The sequence below is a fragment of the Pseudonaja textilis genome, chromosome 15, assembly GCF_049901715.1.
Source record: "Pseudonaja textilis isolate UNSWEBS1 chromosome 15, rPseTex1.2, whole genome shotgun sequence".
Classification (NCBI taxonomy): domain Eukaryota; kingdom Metazoa; phylum Chordata; class Lepidosauria; order Squamata; family Elapidae; genus Pseudonaja; species Pseudonaja textilis.
Window position 1 is genome coordinate 11,701,083 of NC_142004.1, and position 20,859 is coordinate 11,721,941.

A 20,859-nucleotide genomic window follows, 5' to 3' on the forward strand; every position below is an offset into this window, starting at 1 on the left:
TGGAGGAAAGCATTTTGCCATTGTCTGGACTGCAGGTACCATAAGGGTTCAACTGTTTTGGCTCACAATTTTTTTCTTCTCTCGATAAAACCTTTTTGGGTTTGGAAGCGGCAAAGCATCAAGAAAGTCTCTCTCTCTCTCTCTCTCTCTCTCTCTCTCTCACACACACACACACACACACACACACACACACGAAGGGAGGGAGGGAGAGAGAGAGAGAAACAAGGAATGTCTTTTGGCTGCTTCTTGCAACTGTTAAAAATCAATGAACCTTTGCCAGAAAGCAAGTCATTAACCTTAATTGGGATAAGGACTGACAACTTTTCAACTGTTTGCTGGAGCCTAACTTTGAAAAAGCTGGAGTTTGACCTTCTAAAAACAAATCTCTGCAGGTAACTTTTCTGCACGCACGCACACCCGCCAACCCACCGCTTGCATTATTACAGGCTCGAGCCAGACCAGGTCTTTCACGCCAACTGGCCACACCACGAGCAACCAGCATAACTGCTGCGCTCAAACCCGCATGGGGAGGGCTGCTCCAGTGACTATGGGGGTGTGGTGGCGTCTCCCCACCAGTTTTGGCCTGGCCAAGGAGAAGGCCCATTGTCTGGAATGTGTGGCCATCCTAGGAGGGGGCCCACCAGGAAGCAATTGGCCCTTCCAGAAGGCTAGGCTGAGTTGGAGGCCATTGCTCTGAGGACAGGAGAAGGAGGGGGCCTCCATGGAGCTGAGACTTGCCCCCTTGACGAGAGGGCTCCGTCCCCAAGACTCTACGGTCCCTTCCAGTGTTTTCCATCTCTGCTTCAGGAAGTCCGGTCTGGGGTCTCTACCTCCCGCACAAAAGAGCACCAACTTCCTTCTCTTTCTCTTCCATCTACTCCAAGGGTCTCCAACCTTGGGAACTTGAAGACTTGTGGACTTCAGCTCCCAGAATCCCTCAGTCAGCACAACTGGTTGAGGAATTCTGGAAGTGGAAATCCCCAAGTCTTCAAGTTCCCAAGGTTGGAGACCCCTGATTCTACGCAACAGCCTTCCCCGATTTTCTCCACAATCAGTTACCTTTCAGGGCTTAAAAACCAATATTCAAGGAGTCTCTTTTGAAGAAAGGGTTGATTAAAAAGAAAATGCATATGCCATGTTAGCAAGGCTTGGAAGTCCAGCCTCTCCCACTGTGAGTGGGCGCCCTTGGCAGCTTTTCCGGGTGGCTTGATGACCAGATGTTTTAGGTTTGTCCTGCAAATTTAGCACATCTGGAAGGCAGCAGCAGGAAGGTCCAGTGCCCCTTCCAAGTAGAGGAGTGATTCTGGAGAGAGGAGGTAAAGAAAGTGCCCTACACACAGGTGGCAGAAGGGGAGAACGGAAACCAGGGAGTATTGCCTACTTTCAGTGTGTAGCTTTTTAAAACAATATTGACATTCTCTTTGAAATGTGTTTCTTCTCTGTCTGTTCTAAGTGGTGTGTCAGCGCCTGGGTTGCTGTTATTTGACAACAATGTCCAGGCCGTTTGGGAACAAGTGGATTCCTTGGCATGGTATGAAAGCCCTGCAGGTGGTGTACTCTGGACTTTTCACCCCAAGAAGCTGGGGACAAGAATTAATCACAAAGTATTGGAGGGCCCCGCCTCATTTTCTTACCTACGAGGACTACAAGGAAAGCAGGAACAGAGAAGGGAAGAAAGACGCAAAGGATTGCAGAGCAGGAGGAATAAAATACAGAATAACAGAGTTGGAAGGGACCTTAGAGGTCTTCTAGTCCAACCCCACCTGCTCAAGCAAGAGACCTTGTATCATCTCAGACAGGTGGTTGTCCGGTGTTTTCTTAAAAACCTCAACGGAGGAAGCACCTACAACTTCTGAAGGCAAGCTGCTCCACTGGTTGATTTTAATCACTGTCAGGAAATTCCTCCTTCATTCCAGGTTCCTCCTCTCCTTGGTTAGTTTTCATCCATTGCTTCTTGTCCTGCCCTCAGGTATTTTGGAGAATAGCTTGACCCCGCTCCTTCTCTCTGTGGCGGCCCCTCAGATATTGGAACGCTGCTATCATAATCAGTGGTGGGATTCAAATTCTTTTACTACCGGTTCTGTGGGCGTGGCTTGGTGGGCGTGGCAGGGGAAGGACATACTGCAAAATCCCCCTTCCCTCCCCACCCCACTGACCTGCTTTCCAGCTCCGTTCTCCTGTGCAGGGCAACCAACTGGGAGGCAGAGAAGAGATGGGGTTGGCGGGGCCAGTCAGAGGTGGGATTGGCCGGTTCTCCGAACTACTCAAAATTTCCGCTACCAGTTCTCCAGAACTGGTCAGAACCGGCTGAATACCCGCCTTTGATATCACTCCTAGGCCATCTCTAGTCTAGACAAGAGGAGAGGAGAAAATGATGAAATTCGAACAGCAACAGAAAGGAAGAAGATGTCCAGAGAGGCTCTCCATTTCTCAGAGAAGAAAATTTCATTTTTAAAATTTATTTGTCAAATTTATTTGCTGTCTTCCTACCATGGGGCTACTCTAGACAGCTTACCGTAATAAAAAGGGAGAAAATGAAAGGAGTGCAAACAAAAGTAAAATATTATAACCTACACAATAATCAACGAAAAGGGAACACCATGAAAATAGATCGATAACAATGGGAATATATCAATATTCTACAAAACAACTGGAGAAATCAAGAGAGAGAGAGAGAGAGATTCTCAGCTTTTTGTGTTTTGTGGTACTTGACATGGTTTTAAGGGAGAGGAAATGTTAAAAGTGCCTTATTAATAGATACCTCTTAATCTCTGGGGATGATTAGCTATTAACCTTCCCCTCTGTCTAAATAAAGTGGGTAATGATTGCAGGATCCCAGGGTTAAATGAGGGAATGCAGGGGAGGACAAGATGTGGGCGCATCGGCACAAAAGTGAGGCCCAGGCAACAGATCCGCCCTTGGGGGGCCGGGGGGGGAATCACCCAGAGGTCAAAATAGTGGCACCCATTTACACTTTTGCAAAACCAGGACAAGATAAGTGGAGGCAAATCCCTCACCCACCCACCCCAAGGAAAAGGGCCCCCTTCTGGCTGAGAAGCCCCCCCGGCTGGGTAACATTGGGTTACCTGGAATCTTAGGCTCCGTGATTCACACCTGAAAACCTGATGTTCGTTCTTTTAACATGGCCGTCTGGGCCTCCTTTTTAAACTTCAGAAAAACGTGTTTTTTAACTTCTGGGTTGAGGTCATTTCTTTTGGCATGTGAGAATTTGCTTTCCAGCAACTACACAATAGAGATTTTCTTGAGCTTTTTTTTCTTTGAAAATGTTTCACTTCTAATCCAAAGAACCGAAGAAGCTTCTTGGATGAGAAATTAAACTTTTCAAGGGAAAAAAAAAATCAAGAAAATCTAGTTGCCTTTTGGAAAAAGCACCTTTGGGACAACCGGGACCCGGATGACTGAGGAGTTCCTCCATAGACATTTATGCAACAGACAGCAGATTCTGAAGTCCTTGAAGGTTTTAAGAGAGAAACGAACCCAACCATGAAAAAGTAATGTAGCCCCCAAATTAGCCATTGATGGGATGTTATTTAGAAGTCTACTAAATGTTTCTACTGTTCAACTTTCACATGTCATCAATTTATGGTTTGACCATTTGCTTTCTGTTGTCTCACATATACCAAATGAAGGTATCCTCCGTTTCTGTACTTTATAAAAGGACAAACCCCTCCCGTTGTGCTCAGTACTTTTTGATTGGCATGACTTGCTTGCCAATGTTCGACTATTTACAAAGTGTACCCTACTATTACTGTTAATCTTCCCATCACTCCTTACCACCCATCCCCTCCCACTTGTGATTGTAGGACTGTAACTTTGATGCTTGTATCCTTACAAGGAAAATTGTCTCAAGAACAAGAGGTGGGGTTTGTGACATCAGCAAGAGTGGGCTCAGGTTGTGGCAGAGCCATGGGCCTTTGGAGAAGGTGTCCTGCCGAAGGAAATGCTGACCTCAATTAGCAGCCTTTGCCCCTAAACTCAGCAACGCTTCTGGCAGTTCAGAAGTCAGACTCCCCTAAAGGATCTTGGGCATCCTCTCCACTGCGCAGGGCCAGGAGTCCTGACAGAGCCAACCTCACATGGTGGCCTGGTGGTAATCCTCGCCTGAAGGGTGACAGTTCAGTGGCCAGTCCATTTTTAATCTGCCTTTTATCAACAGACTTTTGTTTTTCTGATTAGCAATAAAGGGTATTTTTTAATTGCTGTTTGTTCTTTGAGTACAGTTATATAGCAAGGTCATATGACCAGTTTCTCAAGAACATCCAGACTCTGAAAGTCTGGAATTTGGAAGGTATGAAATCATCTCCCCTTTCCTCCTACTGACCACCCCTTGTTCTTCCCTTACTTCCGAGAATCAAAGAGGGAGGGAACCCAAGGATCATCCAGTCAACCTCCCTTCCCAGGAATCCCAGAGGGAAAGGAGGCCTTGCTTAACATTTAACTCAAATCTGTCTCCCTATCGTGTAAACTCGGGGTCTCCAATGTTGGCAACTTTAAGCCTGGAGGGCTTCAACTCCTAGAATTCTTTGCTTTGCTGGCTGGGGAATTCTGGGAGTTGAAGTCCTCCAGGCTTAAAGTTGCCAACATTGGAGACTCCGGGTCTAAACCGTCTATCATTTCACATGCTGGTTGGTGGCTCCTCTGGAGCTTGGAAGGAAATTATGGACCGAGCACCCTAACAGGAGGCCTGCCATGGGCTCCGAGGTGTTCAACACTTTGATTGAGAACTCATGGAGGGCCTTCCCAAGGGACAAAGTGGAGAAGGTGACTCTTCGTGTTGACAAGATTCCGGAATATCTAGGTGAGGTTGGATGGTCAGGAGGCCCCACAGTTTTTGGTAAAGAGAAAATCAGGAGGGTGGACCTGATGGTGCCGTTGAAGCTCTGGGGTTGTTGGGGTTTTTTTGCAACTTATTTTATATAAAAAAGCAAGTACAGCTTTGCTTCTATTGTTGTGGATGCCATCTTGACAATTTTGACCATATCCTGTGGATATTTTTGACAGATAAATTAATGGGATTGAAATTAACTGGGGACTTGGCACCAGATTTGAAAATGTCATCACTACAATTTACCACACTCAACAGGCAAACATTTTAATAAATGGGGAACAAACTGGCCCGATAAAAATAGAAAAGGGGGTAAGACAGGGTTGCCCTCTCTCCCCTCTGCTTTTCATATTCGCCCTAGAATCTCTTCTGACGTACATTAGGCAAAATTTGAGAATTAGAGGTCTGAGGATCAAATCAGAAGAATATAAACTACAGGCTTTCGCTGATGATTTGGTTTTTTTTCTGGAGGAGCCTATAGAAAAAGGACACAACTTATTAGAAGAACTAGAACGATTTGGAGAAGTCGCGGGATTTAAAATAAACAGGGGAAAAACAAAATTAATGACTAAAAATTTAACAGGAGACCAGAATAAAAAGCTAGAGACAACAATGGGAATACAGGTGACAAATAAAATTAAATACTTAGGAATTTGGCTAACTCCACAAAGCAAATCGTTAAAAGAAAATAATTATGACAAACTTCTCCAACAATCTAAGAAAGACTTGGATTTCTGGAGCAAGTTACAACTTTCCTTATTGGGCAGGATTGCTTTGATTAAGATGAATATTCTGCCAAAATTTCTATATTTATTCCAGACAATTCCAATCAAACTAAATAAATTTTTTTTTATGGAACTAAACAAGATAACATTGAATTTCATTTGGCAGGGGAAAAAAGCTAGGATTAACATAAAAGCCCTACAAGATTTGAAAAGCAGAGGAGGGTTAGCCTTGCCAAACTGGGAAGTATACCATACGGCAGCCACATTACTATGGATAAAGGATTGGGTAAACCTAACCAACAAAAGAACACTAGTATTAGAAGGCCACGATATGCAGAAAGGATGGCATGCCTTTCTGTGGGAATCGGGGAAACCCAGGCAATCATATTTCCATAGGCATCTTATTAGGGACTCTTTATTAACTAATTGGAAAAAAGTACGTAAAAAACTTTATCTAAAAATACCGATTTGGCTATCTCCAATGGAAGCGATAGTACACCCTAATAATCTGGATATAACCAAAATGATTAAGTACGAAAATTTATTAGACCTACAAGGAAAGTTAAAAACACGACAAGAATTACAAGAACGAGGATTTATAATTGATCAGTGGGTGTACCTTCAAATTCATAGTAAATAAAAACAAGACATTAAGGAATTTGGAATCTACAATAAATTACAGACTCTAGACAAAATTCTATTAGGACCAAGTAAAAAAATATATCTAAATTTTACAAATATTTATTAGAAACAGAACTAGAACAAGAAATTGTCAAGGAAATATGATTGCGTGGAGCAGAAATGTGGGTCGGAGCATTACCCTAGCAGAATGGGAAAAGGTCTGGAACAGGAACATTAAGATCATGAAATCAGCAGCTTATAAAGAAAATTTATATAAAATGTTTTATAGATGGCACCTGCCCCCTTCGAGATTGGCGAAGATGTACCCCAACACGAGCCCCAAGTGTTGGAAATGTCAAAACATAGAAGGTACCTTCTTCCACATATGGTGGTCATGCAAGGAAACCCAGAAGTATTGGCAAAAAATTAGGCACTGGCTAGAGGAAATAACCATGGAACAAATTGAGTACAAACCAGAGTCCTTCCTTCTAGGAATTTTTGATAAACGAATATCCAAAAAAATCAAAGTACATTACAATCCATATCTTAACCGCGGCCAGACTGGCATTTGCCCAGTGCTGGAAACTACCTTCTATCCCCACTGAACTTATGGTTATTCAGAAAATTTTACAATGCGCAGAAATGGACAAACTAACCCAAGCATTAAAAAATGAAGAATCTTCAATCTATTCTAGCAATTGGAATCCTTTGTACATTTGGCTTAATCAAAGATAGATCACCGCTAAGAAAACTAAGGCCGAGGCCTCTGAGGCAGAGATAAAGAGAAGCACTGCCGACGATAGTTTTGAAGAAGAAATGACCTTACAGACAGTCACAAAAATATGGTTTTATTATAACTGTTTTTCCTACTTTTGTTTTCCCCACTTTCCCCCCCCTTCTCTTCCCTTTCCCTCTTTCCTCTCTCAAGCTTTCCTCTCTTTCCCTCTTGGCCTACGCCAAGACTTGTTCGTCTTTTTGTTGTATATAATTTGTAGCTGTGTTGTTGTCTTTTTTAAAAAAAGTAAAATTAATAAAGTTTATTAAAAAAAAAGAAATTAACTGGGGACATTGTAAAGTTCCGCATCAAGTAGAAAAACTGCAAGGTGCAAGTATCGTCTGGGAAGACGTGGCTTGTACATGTAATGTGATGACCCAGGGTGGGATACAAAAGCAACAAAGTCCACAAAACAGGCGAAGTCCCTTTAATTCCTTCAACTTGGCTTCAAAGCTCCAATTATCACTGACTGGAGAAAAAACTCCTCCACAAACAGTTGTGAAAAGGAAGACCTTCCATTCAAACTCAAAATATATATAAATTATAAATAGAAAAAAACAACACAAACCACACTGAAGCAATTAATGAGAGAAGGTAGGATAAGAGCTTGAAAATATCCACAGATATCAAAACACACACACTGGGAAGGATGTCAAAACTCAGATAAGAACTGTAAGACTAGAATTATTTCACGCTTTGCTTCCAGCACTGGGCCATGTGCAGTTTGTCCTTTTAAACAGTCCTCACAGTTGCAACCCATGAAGGGGATCAGGGCCCCTTCCTCCCCCATAGACCACACCATTCACATTTCTCCCTTATCTGCTCCTCCCTGTGTGCTCTAAGATGAAGAGGAGATGGGCCTGGGTCTTCCTCTGATTGCCCAGCCAGCCTGTGCCCTTCTCCAGTTTCCTCCACAACCTCCGGAGACACACTCCCACTCCCTGTTGGCTGTTCCTCCTCTCCCTCGGAGTCAGATTCCAATAGGGGCATGACACGTAAGAAGAAGTGGGGTGTCCTTGTCAACCACTGTGGTGCAGTATGTAGAAGAGGGACCCATCCTCTGCTGCCCCAGGGGCAGCACCAAAGCTAAGGGAATAACACTTCATGACCTGCAATCAGTTTCTTTAAGCCACTCAGAAGAATTTTTTCAACTCAAAGATGCTTTTTCAAGAGGCAACCGGACTTCCTTGTTTTTCTTTGAAGATGTTTTGCTTCTCCTCCAAGAAGCTTCTTCAGCTCTGACTGGATGGTGTCCAGTCGCCTCTTGAAAAAGCAACTTTGGGACAGCCATGACCTGGTTGACTGAGAATCTGCATAGACACTTTCTCAAGTAATGTTATTGAAATTATTGGTCTTCGCTGGGTTTTCCTTTTTCACCTTTTGGAACACAGTGTTCTACCCACACCCTTTTCCGACAAATCAAACACAATTCAAAAAGAACAGAAACCTTGTAATGCTTCTGCAAAATAATTAGCTGAAATAAGCACAAGCCTTGCCAAAATGCATGAAACTTGCCAAAAGATAACAGACAAGAAATAATTTGCAAAATAAGAATTCTCAAATACAAACTCAGGATACCGGAACATCCACGAGGCTGGAGTCTCAAAATGTCTTTGCCTTCTGCAAAGAAGGATAGTTTCACAGCTGGCTTTTATCTTCTTGAAGGAGGGGCCATTACCTTGCAGCCTTACTCCCGAGTCGTCCGTGCTGTTGTAATTGCTCTTTCCTCCGAGCGATCCTGAGCTCACGCGCACTTAGCACAGGCTCCTCGGGAACCTCCTCATCGCTGCTGCCAGCCCCTACAATCTCTGAAGGCAGCAGTCCACTCCCTGATGGTCCTGGCCTCTCATCTGAGTCCTCGCTCCCCTCCACCGTCCTCATCTGCTGCCGGCTAACCACAACACAGAGAGATAACTTTTGCTTTCCTCAGTTTGCCTGGCCCTTTATCGCTTTCTCCAGAATTTCATCAAGGTTACACACGAAAGGTTGGCCATGACACCAGGCAGGTTCCTGCAAGGACTCTAGGAGGTCGGGATGTACATAAAATGGAAGAGCAGTTGTTTTACACCCAGAACAAGCCTTGGCATTCTGGAAAGTCTACCTAACTCTTCAAGATCAGAACTGAAATCTAGAATATTTTACTGGTGATGGGTTTGGGCCAAAACAAAATTTGGGCCACCCCTTTGCTCTCTCCGCATCCTCAGCTGTTTTCAGCTTGGCCTTTCTCTATGGCCAGGCTCTCACTCACCCCATCCTACCAGCACTTTGCCCTTCTTCTCCTCTGCCCTCAAATGACCATCAACATCTTGACTCTCCCCAGTCACTGGACACACAGCTGTGGATCAGTTGGTGTCTAGGCTGTGTTGAACTCAAGGGCCTATTGTCATGTTTCTCAATCTTGGAAAGTTGAAAATGGGTGGACTTCAACACCCAGAATGCCCCAGTTGGCTGGCTGGTGAAGTCTTGAAGTTGAAGTCGCCCATCTCCAATTTGCCAAGGTTGAAGAGCAACGCAGCCATAAGCCCGCGTTCGCTTTGGGCACGCAGGCCTGTTGAAGTCAGGACTTTCACCTGAGGAATGCATTGTGCACATTTCTCCGAGGACGAAGTCCACCTGTCCCTGGAGATAGAGAGACTTTTTCTATCAAGTCTTGAACCTTCTTCCTTCTCTTAATGATTGCTTGGTGAAGACTCTTGTTATGCCACTGAGCCCGAGAGCCCCTTGCAAGGGCTGACCAGTCTCTAATCTTTCTAAGCACCTTCGTTTGCACATCATATCTTGAGATAAGGTGGGGGAGGCGCCGCTCTTAGCAAAACTTCCTGCCCAGGTTGAATATTTACATTCTGACCTGAGTGTAAACTTGCTGGAGATCCACAGCCAGCACTTTCCCCGCTTCCTATAGCTCTTCATCTCCTGGACGATCAGGGACACCTCAAGACTGGAGGGGGCAAAGAGGGAGGCTGCTGGGAAGCCCACGTCCACCTTGAGAACCTGGTAAGGAGTCAACTTCTTGGAGGAGCGTCTCCAGCATGCCCTCCCTCTCCCTGCAAACGTCCCAGAGCTGGTTTTCCCAACTAAAATGCAAACTCCATCATCCCCAGTCAAGCACCATGGAATGATGGAGGTCATCCGGCACCATTTTTATTTATTTATTTGTTTGTTTGTTTCTCAAACATGTACAAGATGACGAGTACAGGTATGAACATAAACAGGAACAAAGGAAGTAAATACAGATGAATGGCCGGCACTCCTGGCCATGGGTCCCGGTTGGCTCTGGCAGCTGCCCTCCAAGTTCCTCTGGGGGCTTCCTTCGGGAGACCCCAAGCAGGTGCCAGAAGGAAGGGTCCTTTTTGCCCTGGATTTTAGAAACCACCCAGGAAGGGATCCTGCTGGCCTGAAGTTTGACATCCTCTTCCATCCCGATCTTCTTTCTCCGTCCCATCTTCCTGACATTCCCCCGTTTGATCCCTGTTTTCTAGCGCAATGGATCTTGAGCCTTCTTCTTTATGGTTGTCATGGATACTGGTGTGCTTTTCTCGCTCCAGACAGAGGCACCACCTCTGGGATGCCGGATCCCCTTCCCCAGCCCACCTCCCTCCAAATTCCTGAATTGGCTTTCTCGTTTCTGGAGCTTCTTCTTGCCCAAAGTTTCTCAGCTCTCTGTCCTCGCAGGGCCCTCCTGTCACCTTCAAGCCGTCCGCAATCCCTCCCTCATTGTATCAGTTCCTCTTCCCCCTCCCTTTGATTCCCAGAAGTGTAGAAAGAGCAAGGGATGGTCAGTAGGAGGAAAGAGGAGATGACTTCACATCCTCCAAATTCCAGACTTAGCTTTGCTGGCTGAGGAACTCCGGAGTTGAAGCCCACAAGTCTCAAAGTGGCGAAGGTTGCAGACCGCTGCTCTAAAATGTTTCCAAGAAAAACCGAAGCAATTGCCTAAAGGGTCAAGATGCACTTGCTTCTGTTTACGCCTTGACAGAGTCAGGCTGCTTTCTCCAAATATGTGTCACACAGGAAGTTTATGGAAATGCCAAAATTTGGAAAGTACTGTCAAGAGAGCTGCTGAACCAGCTGGGTCAGTTTCACAAGAAGAAAGAGAGAAGGAGTTTGGTTTCAGGAAGAGGATGTATCTCTGGGGCTGGCCAGGACTGACGTGTTTGAACAGGGTCAAGGGAAATTCCCATCCTCATCAGGTATTCATGTATTTCTTTGGCATCATTTTCATTTCTGTTTAGGACGATGTTTTGGTTGTAGCTTCAGCTTCTGGATCTGCTCCGAGGGTTTTCCTGTAGCAGAAACCCACACACCCCTCCTTCAAAATCCCTAAACAGTCTGAAAATCTTGGAGAGCTTCTTCTAGTTCAGGAATCTCCAAAGCTGGCAACTTTAAGACTTCACCTCCCAGAATTTTTTCTGGGATGCACTGAGCACGCGCACCACACCTTCACAAAGAGGCACTTCACTTTTTCACAAGAGGCCATAACATTTGGTTACCAGGATTCTGTTAATAAAATTAAAATATCATGAATTCATTTCAGTCAAATAGGTTGCAGCTTATTATGATAGAACGAAATGCATGCGCTGGCTGAGGAATTCTGGGAGCTGAAGTCCACAAATCTTATAGTTGCCAACCTGGGAGACCCTGAACTCGTTCTTCAGGTGGATGGTCCTTAGTCTAACTTTGCAGTTCTTATTCACACTGCAGTCACATGCAATGCAGTTTCTCTGTGCTCCCCTCCCCCATTAAATTAGTATAACACAAGATTAATAAATAATGAAACTTTTAATAAATATAAATCTAATTACACCAGAATCTTCATCTAGCAGTGTGACAGAAGATTTCACCCAGCACAAGGGAGAAGGCTTCTGCCTGGTCACCCATGGGATGAGAATAAGAATACAAAAAAATGTGTTCTCGTTTCCATTGAGCTCTGTGATATAATACGTTGCAACTTATTTGATTGCAATGAATTCCTGATCTTTTCATTGTGGTAGCCAAACATTGTGGCCTCTTGTAAAAATTTGGAGAGCCTCTTTGTGTGTGATGTGATGTGATGTGCATGCCCAGGCACCCCTACCCGCAACAAACATGACAGGCAAAAACATGACAGCAGGGTCTTCTGTGGGGTTGTGGAAGAGAGAGGGGTGGGCTCACTGACCTCCAGAGCAGATGCCAGCATAAGGGCAGCTCTGTGCTCTCCTTGGAGAAGGGAGACCCAGGCTCAGCCCTGAAGCCTTTCTTGGGTCCCTGGTCTCTTTAGCAGGATTCCACTTCGTGGCTCAAGAAGACTTAGACAAACAGGAGGGAGAAGAGAGCAGAGTCGGGACAAGTCTCTGTTCTGGTCCACTGAGCATCCAGGACACCTTTCCCAAGGGCCCCAGGTTGATTGGCCATGGAATTCTCTTGGCTGACATTGCAGCAAAGTGTTGGCTGGAACTCAGCTGACTTTATGATTTCCTGGCTGGAATGGCCAATAAACCACGCTGGAATGAGGAAGGCCCTGTTCCGGCTGCTTATTTCTGCAGAAATAGAGCGCCTCACACTCGGGACAGAAGTCCAAATGAACTGCCCCGAGCAAAAGTTGACTCAGGTGTATACAAAGTTTCTTTGTTATTTACAACATGCCATTCAACTTTTTTTACGTTTGGTATTCACACTTGGTTGCTTGTATTTGCCATGAAACTGAGCTCTCTGTCATGTATTTGTCATATTTACTACAAGATTACTCACAGTGTGTCCTTGTGAAACCTTCCTAATTATCAGGATTTTTCTGCTGCATGTCTGTGAATCAGTTTTGGTCAGTTATGCAAGGAAGCCAGCAATGTGAAGCTTAGATCGTCCAGTGCATCATTTAATAAGTTCTAACTTTTGGTGGCTCATTTCTACAGAGTTTGATTCGTTCCGGCTTTGGGCATTCGTTGAAACCTTTTCTTGTGAAGCGGATTCCTTTCGTAGGGAAGTGTTATCGCTTTTGTTGTTGTTCTCTCTAGCATTTAAAGGGGACTCCCTCTGTTTGAAGGATTCCACCATTTTCTATTCTTCCTCATTTGAAGTTCTTAAGCTATCCTCCAAAGGTCCATTTTGGTGATGGTAATCAAGAGTTCCCAGCACAGTTGAGCAGGCAAAAATCAAAACAGTCCCGTCTTCTCCTTCCTGGCCTCCTCAGGGTCACGGTGTTTGCTCTGCCCAGGAGAAATCCCAGTTTGATCTGCAGGCTTTAGAAGATCAACATCTCACCATCTTCTGCTTCCTCTTGGAGCTTAAGGCAAACAGCCGATTTGACCCTCAGAAGGCTCAGGTGATCTGTGACACTGGGAGACGCGGTTTCTGTGGCGATGACACTCTACCCATGGAAGCCCCGCCACCATCCCCACGAAGCCTCTGTGGGCCCAGCGAGTTTTTGTTTCTCAAGTGTCATGCAAAAGGAGAGGTTATTTTTTGCATTTGGTTTTCCAACCTTTGATCATCAGCCGTGGCAGTCTCCTTCTGGGCTTGAAAGCGTTAAAAGAAATGGAACAAAGGTTTTAATTAAATAAACAAACATTGTAAATGTGCATGAGCAAAAGTAAGAGGCAAGATTGGGTTCCCATGTGCTATGATGTTAGTTTCCTCTCTGAAATTTCTGCTTGTATATGCTCAGCTCAGCTGCTCCAGGGAAGAAGGTCGTTTTGTGAAAAAATGGGACAAAAACATCCCAAAACAGATCATCAGAAAAGGGGAGAACCAGGTTGACCCCTGCAGAGTTGGAAGGGAAATGTTGGGATCAACACGAAGGAAATGACCCAGATTGGAAGTGTGGGAACTAGAGTTTCCCTACCTTGGCTGAGCTTGGGACGAGCCAGTTCTGCTTCTTCAGGATGGCGTCGGGGGGCAGAGGTGGGGGTGTCATGAAGTGAAGCCGAGAACCCTCAGATCCAGTGTCTCCTTGGTGGTGGCCCCTGGTTTAAAGAATGCTCCACCAGAAGAAGGTCTGTTGTCCCAAGAATTGTGTATAAAAGGTTCTTCAAAAATAGCGCTGGAGGAGAGTATGTAATAAAAATGATAGAAAATAGGAAAAGTAATAGTAAGATTTGAATTTAAATGGGAAAGATGAGTATGAAATTAAAGTCATGTTTGTATGGAAATGTGATAACCTGGAAAAAAACAGTTGTTTTTAATATATAGAAAACTAAAAATTTATTTTTTAAAAAATAGCACTGCAGTGAATATCGGCTTTTAAGATTATTTCAGTAAATATGTGACTGCTTGTTCAAGGTCTTAAAATTATTTTTACCATTTTTTTTGGGTGCGGGGAGAGTTATGTCTTTCTAAATTTTTAAGATCTTGCTGACTTGGTTATCTTGCAGGCATGTTCTGGCAGACATAGAATGGCACTGGGGCCTGATCACACGAGTGTGGGCGTCCACTTCACTTTTTTGATCCCTTTTGTTAAATAATCTTGGATTTCCTTTTTTGGGGGAAACAGGTGAAAAGACTCATTTCCAAAAGTAGCCAATCAGCAAATAACGTACATACCTCTTTTATGGATCTTGAGTGAAGCACTGCAGACAAAGGCAAGAAAGGAGCAGCTGAGGGAACCGCCTGTCCACGCTGGAAAGGCATCCAACCGGCGGGACGTGCCTTTAATCCGTCACTGGATCTTCTTTCGAGAGGTGAGACTGTGGGAGGCCCTGATAGCTCAGGAGGACAGCAGAAATGTTAGGAAGCAACCTTCAAGCGGAGCGGAGGATGCTCCTTGCGTCGGCAAGAAGGAGGGAAGGAAGGATCACCCAACAAGCCAAGGGGACCCACTGACCAGGGCAGATCACCTCACCAGCTCTTCCTCTTTGGTCTGCTTGCAGTTCTCCTGCAGACCTCCTGCTATAAGGACCTTGCGGGCTTCCCGGGAGGAGAACTGGAACAGGACAGTGGAGTAAGATATGGGGTTGAGGGGCAGTGAATGGATAAAAGGCAAGAAACTGGAGATAAAAACCGTTTTGATGATGGAAAGAAATGCGCAAAGTAGGTGAAACGTGCAGGCATCCTGATCCTGCCAGCAGCTTCATTAAGCCAGAGGGTTAAGCTTAGGAGAAGCGGGAGAAAGAGGACCTGGGTAACTACAGATCGATGCTAGCTTGGCATCAGTGCCAGCAAAACTCTGGCAGAGACGGCTCCCTCCCTCCCTCGGTGGAGCAAAGTGCATGTGTGGAAGAGAATGGGGGTATTCTCTACTCCATTAGCCACCTCCAGAATCCCACACCCCCAACTGGGGCGCATCCAGGTCTCCAAGGCCTTTCGAAAAGCCAAAAGGGTGAGTGCGGATTTCACCTCAGGGAGCACAACGTTCCAGAGCAGGGGTCTCCAACCGCGGCCACTTTTAAGACTTGTGGACTTCAACGCCCAGAAATCCTCAGCCAGCAAAGTTCAGCAAAGCAAAGCTGGCTGAGGAACTCTGGGAGTTGAAGTCCACAAGTCTTAAAGGTCCCGAGGTTGGAAACGTCTGTTCCAGAGGTTGGGAGCCATGGCAGAGATGGAGGGTGCCAGTTGAAGTTCCTTGACTGACCATGTCTGTAGCATGCCCTTGTGTCAGCATGGATGGGAAGAGCTTCTAGCCCTGGTGGTATTCCCTCATTGGGTCATGAAACGTCTCCATGAGAACCCCAAGCACAGGGAGCACCAAGGAGCCCCCAGTTCAGCCCTGAGCTACGAAGACCCTTTTCGATTGAGAATAAGAGCCTGTGAAGAGGCTACTCAGGGTTTCTTGGTTGCTGGAGCTCAAATGGGGGCTGGCCGGCCTTGATCCATTGGGCCTTCCGGAAGACCTTCAAAATGGTTTCTTCTCTGGGAATTTAAGGCCAGGATGTGAGCGCAGAAAGGGGCATTTTATTCTGCGTGGTTTAATGGCTTTGGTGAGGAGCTGATTATTTTCTTCTTGTGACTTTTACTGAGGTTTTGGGTGGGATTTTGTTTTTACTGTTTTTATCTGTGCATTTGATTTGACGCTATGTTCGCTGCCCAAGAGTTAACTAAGATGTTGAAGGGAGACTGGGGAAAAGCCAGAGTCCGGAAGCTCCTTTACAAATTGACCAGTCTGATTAAAAGGCAGAAACCTTTGGGTGCTGATGGGCTGCAGGGCAGATTCTTGATCAGATCTTACATTCTGTGCCGTTTTCCTTCTTTCCTAAACCTCTTAAAAATGCCACTCACCACCTGCCAAAGATGAAGCTCTTAGGCCAGCAGATCCCGTGCCTGTCCCTTTGACAGCCTGCTTAGTTGCTTTTAGGAACCACCCAGCTATTCTTGCTGAGGGCAGTGTTAGATAGAAGGCTCCTCCAATCCTCCCGCTTCCTTCGCTGAAATCTCATCCCAGATCCCCAGGAATTAGTCATGGCCTGGAAAACTCGAATTGCTCGCCTTCAAGGCTTTCCTTCCAGGAAGGAGGGCTGGTGAGGACACTCAGGTGGGCACTTATAACGTCTCCGAAATCCCCAGAGGTGAAACAGGGACACAAAGAGGCTAGAAGTTACCAAGAGAACCTCTTCGCTCCTCAGAGCTCAAGCTTCTTCTTCTCACGGGTTTCCCCTCGCAGACCTCCAGGGGAAGTCTTTGTCCTTCAGGCCTTTCCCTTGGTCCACATTCCACCAGCTGAGAAAATGGTGGTGGGTTCCTGGCCGGGGCAGCCCCCTAAGAGCTCATTGGGTTGGCAAAGAGAGAGACCTTTATCCCCTGCCCAGCCTGACTCCCCTGGCAGACAGAACCTTGAAAGCAGAGGGGGGATTCAGCCGGTTCTGACCGGTTCAACAGAACCGGTAGCAGAAATTTGAAATAGTTCGGAGAACCGGCCAATCTCGCCTCTGACTGCCCCTGCCCCCATTGAGTCCCAGCTGATCAGCGGGGTCTCCTTTGGTTGCCCTGCACAGGAGAACAGAGCTGGAAAGCGGGTTAGTGGGGTGGGGAGGGAAGGGGGATTTTGCAGTAACCTTCCCCTGCCGTGCCCACCAAGCCACGCCCACAGAACCGGTAGTGGAAACTTTTGAATCCCACCACTGCTTGAGAGGTGAAAGAAGGACACACACACACATACCCAGCAAGACCCTGGACGTTGGTCAAGGAGTGGAAGACAGGAAGGAGGGAAGCTCTGGGCCAGGGAAGAACCAAGGAACGGGGAAGTGAACTAAATGCAATTCCCCCCAGGCTGGATCCTGGGAGGGCAGAGCCGACTTTGTTCCTGGGCCAGCAATGTCACACTGGGGTGTTTTGCCATCCTCGGTGTGCAGCAGCAGCTTGATGAGTCAAAGGGAAGGCATCCCATCCTCTGGGATTCCCAGGTGTTCCCAGGGGCCTTCCCTCCTCAGCCCCTGTGCCAACGGAGCAGCCTCTCCTGGCTTCGGTTGCAGCACAGCCGCTTCTTCCTGGGAAAAATCCTCTGCAGCAAAAACCGGCCAACTCTTCAGGGGCAGCCCTGGCAGCCATCTTGGGGGTGTGTGTGTCTGTGCAACTGCCCCCTCCTGCTCTGTTTTGCAGAGGAGACCGGAACCTCGTTCACTTTCCCAGCACCTTTTTAGTGGCTTCTTTCTAACTGGGGGAGCAACGAGCTGAGAAACCCTGCAGCAGGTTTTGGGTCTGGCTGTTCTAGAGAAAAGAAGGATTAGGGGTGACGTGATAGCGGTATGCCAGTACTTGAGGGGCTGCCCCAAAGAAGAGGCAGTCATGCTATTCTCCAAAACAGTGGAAGGCGGGACAAGAAGCAACGGATGGAAGCTAATCAAGGAGAGAAGCAACCTGGAATAGAGGAGACATTTTCTGACAGCGAGGACAATTAACCAGTGGAACAGCTCACCACCAGAAGTTGTAAATGTTCCATCTCTGGACAGTCACTTGTCTGAAAAGGTATAGGTTCTGCTTGAGCAGGGGGTGGACTAGAAGACCTCCAAGGTCCCTCCCAGCTTATTCTGTTCTACTCTACTCTACTCTATATTCTGTTCTTTGGAGCTGGAGAAATTGCTGAGAGATGCAGCACTGAAATCCAAAGAATCGTTCAAAATCTTTCTGGTCACACTGAAGTTTTGATGAGGTTTGTATTTGCATGTCAAAGTCTACTAGGTTTATATGCTTATAAATTTAATCCAACTAGAAGCTTAAAGTCCACCGATATGAAAGTAGCCATATCATTATTTGCTACAGAACCAAAGAATGATAGAAGGCGGAGCTGCAACCGACTTTGGAGATCCTCTAGGCCCAGAGCCCAAAGGTATTTTTTTTAAATTTATGTATCACATTTGGAGACCCTCCATCTCGCTCAATCCCTTCCATTCCTGCAGGGTCCCCTGCTGGATGCGCCTCCCCCAAGGAAGAGGAGAGCCTTCTCCCTTCTTAAATCCACTTCCACCTAAGGGGAGCCTCTTGCTCCTCGTCCCATCTGCCCTGCCTTCTCTTACAGCCCCCCGGAGGGGCTTGACAGTGAGATGGGCAGCATATACATTTAATTAATGAGGAAGTAAAGGTCCCCATCCTGTCGCCTCCCCTTCGGCAGGCGTCACCTTCCCAGACGGCCAACTGCTTCTCATCAGCTTTTTCTTCCAAGTCCTACATCACACCGGCTGCTCTCCTCTGACCAGGTGCGTTTCTTCACCTTGGTAGCTCTAAGATGGACGGACTTGCCCACGATGGTTGGGGGGAACTCTGGGAATGGAGGACCAGCCATTTCAAAGCTCCCAAAGTGGAGACCCTGTGGTGGAGAAACTCCCAAGCCTTCCCCAGTTGGCCAAGGATCCTCCTGAGACCGGGCTGTCGGGACTTGATGGTTTATTTATTGCTGAGCTTATCAAAATACTTATCGCGTAGGCGCAGCTGAGTGCTAGGAAAAAGGCTGTGTTGCTCATTGGTGCTGCCTGTTCCATCCGGTGAGAGGGCAGGTTGGACTTCCACCCCAGGCTGCGGGTTCAGCACCAGCAGGTTGGGGGTGGGGCTTTGCAGAGGCCCCTGGGGTGGCTCTTCTCCACCCTGGTGGGGTTCCTCTGTTTCCCCGGCCCCTTGAGGGGAAGGTGCTCATCCGGCAACGCATCTGCACATCACTTTGCTACCCACAGAGAATGCATTAAGGAGGAGAACAATTATGCCCTCCCCTTAATTGGCAGCGTTAGGAAGCCTCTTCTGTCTGAAAGCAGCCGAAAAAAAGCAGCACGGAGTGAGTTGGCAGCCGTGCCTTTGCTGTGCCAAGAAACGGGCTCTTCCCAGCATCCGTTTCCCAGGTGGCAGCAGACCGGCACCACGTTCCTGACCAGCGGGATCGTTTTTCCCAGCACCTCAACAGCCAACGGCCTCCTTTACACAACCCGCAAATCACCTGCACTTGTACTCCCCGGAGCCCCCGCCAATTTCTTCCAGTTCCTGCCCAAATAAAGGACGGTTCTTGACTAGAGGAAGGTTCAGCGGACCGAAAGCTCCTGAGGAGAGTTGTGGGGAGCCTACGGGGCTGCGTTGCCCCAGCCAAAAGGGGTGGGTGGGTCCGGAGGGGTGCCTGGAGCACTTGTGGGAGGCATTGTGTTCAGGGGAGGAGGGTCAGTGTCCCTCCCCCCCCCCGCCAGTTCATGCCCTGAAAACTTCTTGCTGAGTTGGCAGTGTTGGTGCCTGGGGCCGCCCTCCTTCTCGGCCCAGAAGGATCCCGTCTCCTGCAGCAGGGATGAGCCTCCTGGCCGAGCGTTGGCTGCCTCCCATTAGCCAGGATCTCAGAGGGAGCTACAGGCAGAGCCTCCTCTCCATGGTGGCTCTTTTGCAACTGCTAAGATCTGCAGAACAGCCCTGGACAGACTCTCACCTGAAGTGGCCCTCAGCCTTGGGCCTTGTCCTTTAGAGGTCTCTCGCAAGAGCCTTGCGTGTGAGAGTGTGAGTGTGAGTGTGTGTGCGTGCGAGAGAGAGAGAGAGAGAGGGAGAATGAGAATGAGAATGCTCTGGTTTTAAATGTTGGCTTTCAACCAATTAATTACTATGTAATCTGTCTTGTATTTTAAACTGTTTGTTCTTTCATAGTGTTTTCAGTTATCAATAAAGGAAGCAGTTGGTTCCTTACATGAATCAATAAAACTATTTTGTAACTGCAAAAGTGTTGAGTTTTCCTTGTTAGATCTTTCTGAGCCGTGCATGGACAACATTGAATTATTTATTGCCTGCATTTCTGCCCTGCCCCACTCCCAGGTATGTAAGCCCAATAGATCTCTCCCCTTCCCATGTGACACTCACAGCCACCAGGTGCGGTAGGTTCAGCTGACTGTGACTGGCTGAATTAGAATGTGAAACAAGACCTGTCAGGTAGGACTAAATCCAGCATTAAGCTCTGAGGAACACTTGTTGAAGCCACTTTTCTGACCAACCAGTTTCACTGGGGCACTAGACTGGTGCAGATGAGATCGATGTAGGACAGATTGCAACTGATATGCGATATCAACCTAGCTCACAAAACCTTCTGTTCTGGGGCTCTTCTCCAACGGTACCTTGTTCATGAATGGTGACCGTTTTAACGGCTTGGGAGGGTTGGAATTCCACCCTCAAGATCGTTTGGGAGGATCCAGGCCGTTGAGGGTTAAGCTACAGCGCAGGGGGGGTGGAAAAAGCCCTGTTGCAAAGATCACATGCTTGCACCAAACACGCTGGCCAGGCCTCGTGCCAACAACACACAGAGGAAGGAAGTAAAATGGTTCAGTGGGGAAATTAAATAATTCACCCTGCCATCATCCTGGAGAAGAGCATCTGGGCCACTGTTGACTCATCTCTTGGGGTGCTCTGCCTCCTGCAGAGTCATTGCAGAAGTGCAGGTTGTGGCTCGATGAGTTTTCTCAGCCTGATTCCTGCCCTCCAAAGAGGAGGCTGACATTTCACAAACGGGTCCTTACCCCTCCAACAAGACAAAGGTTTGGCTA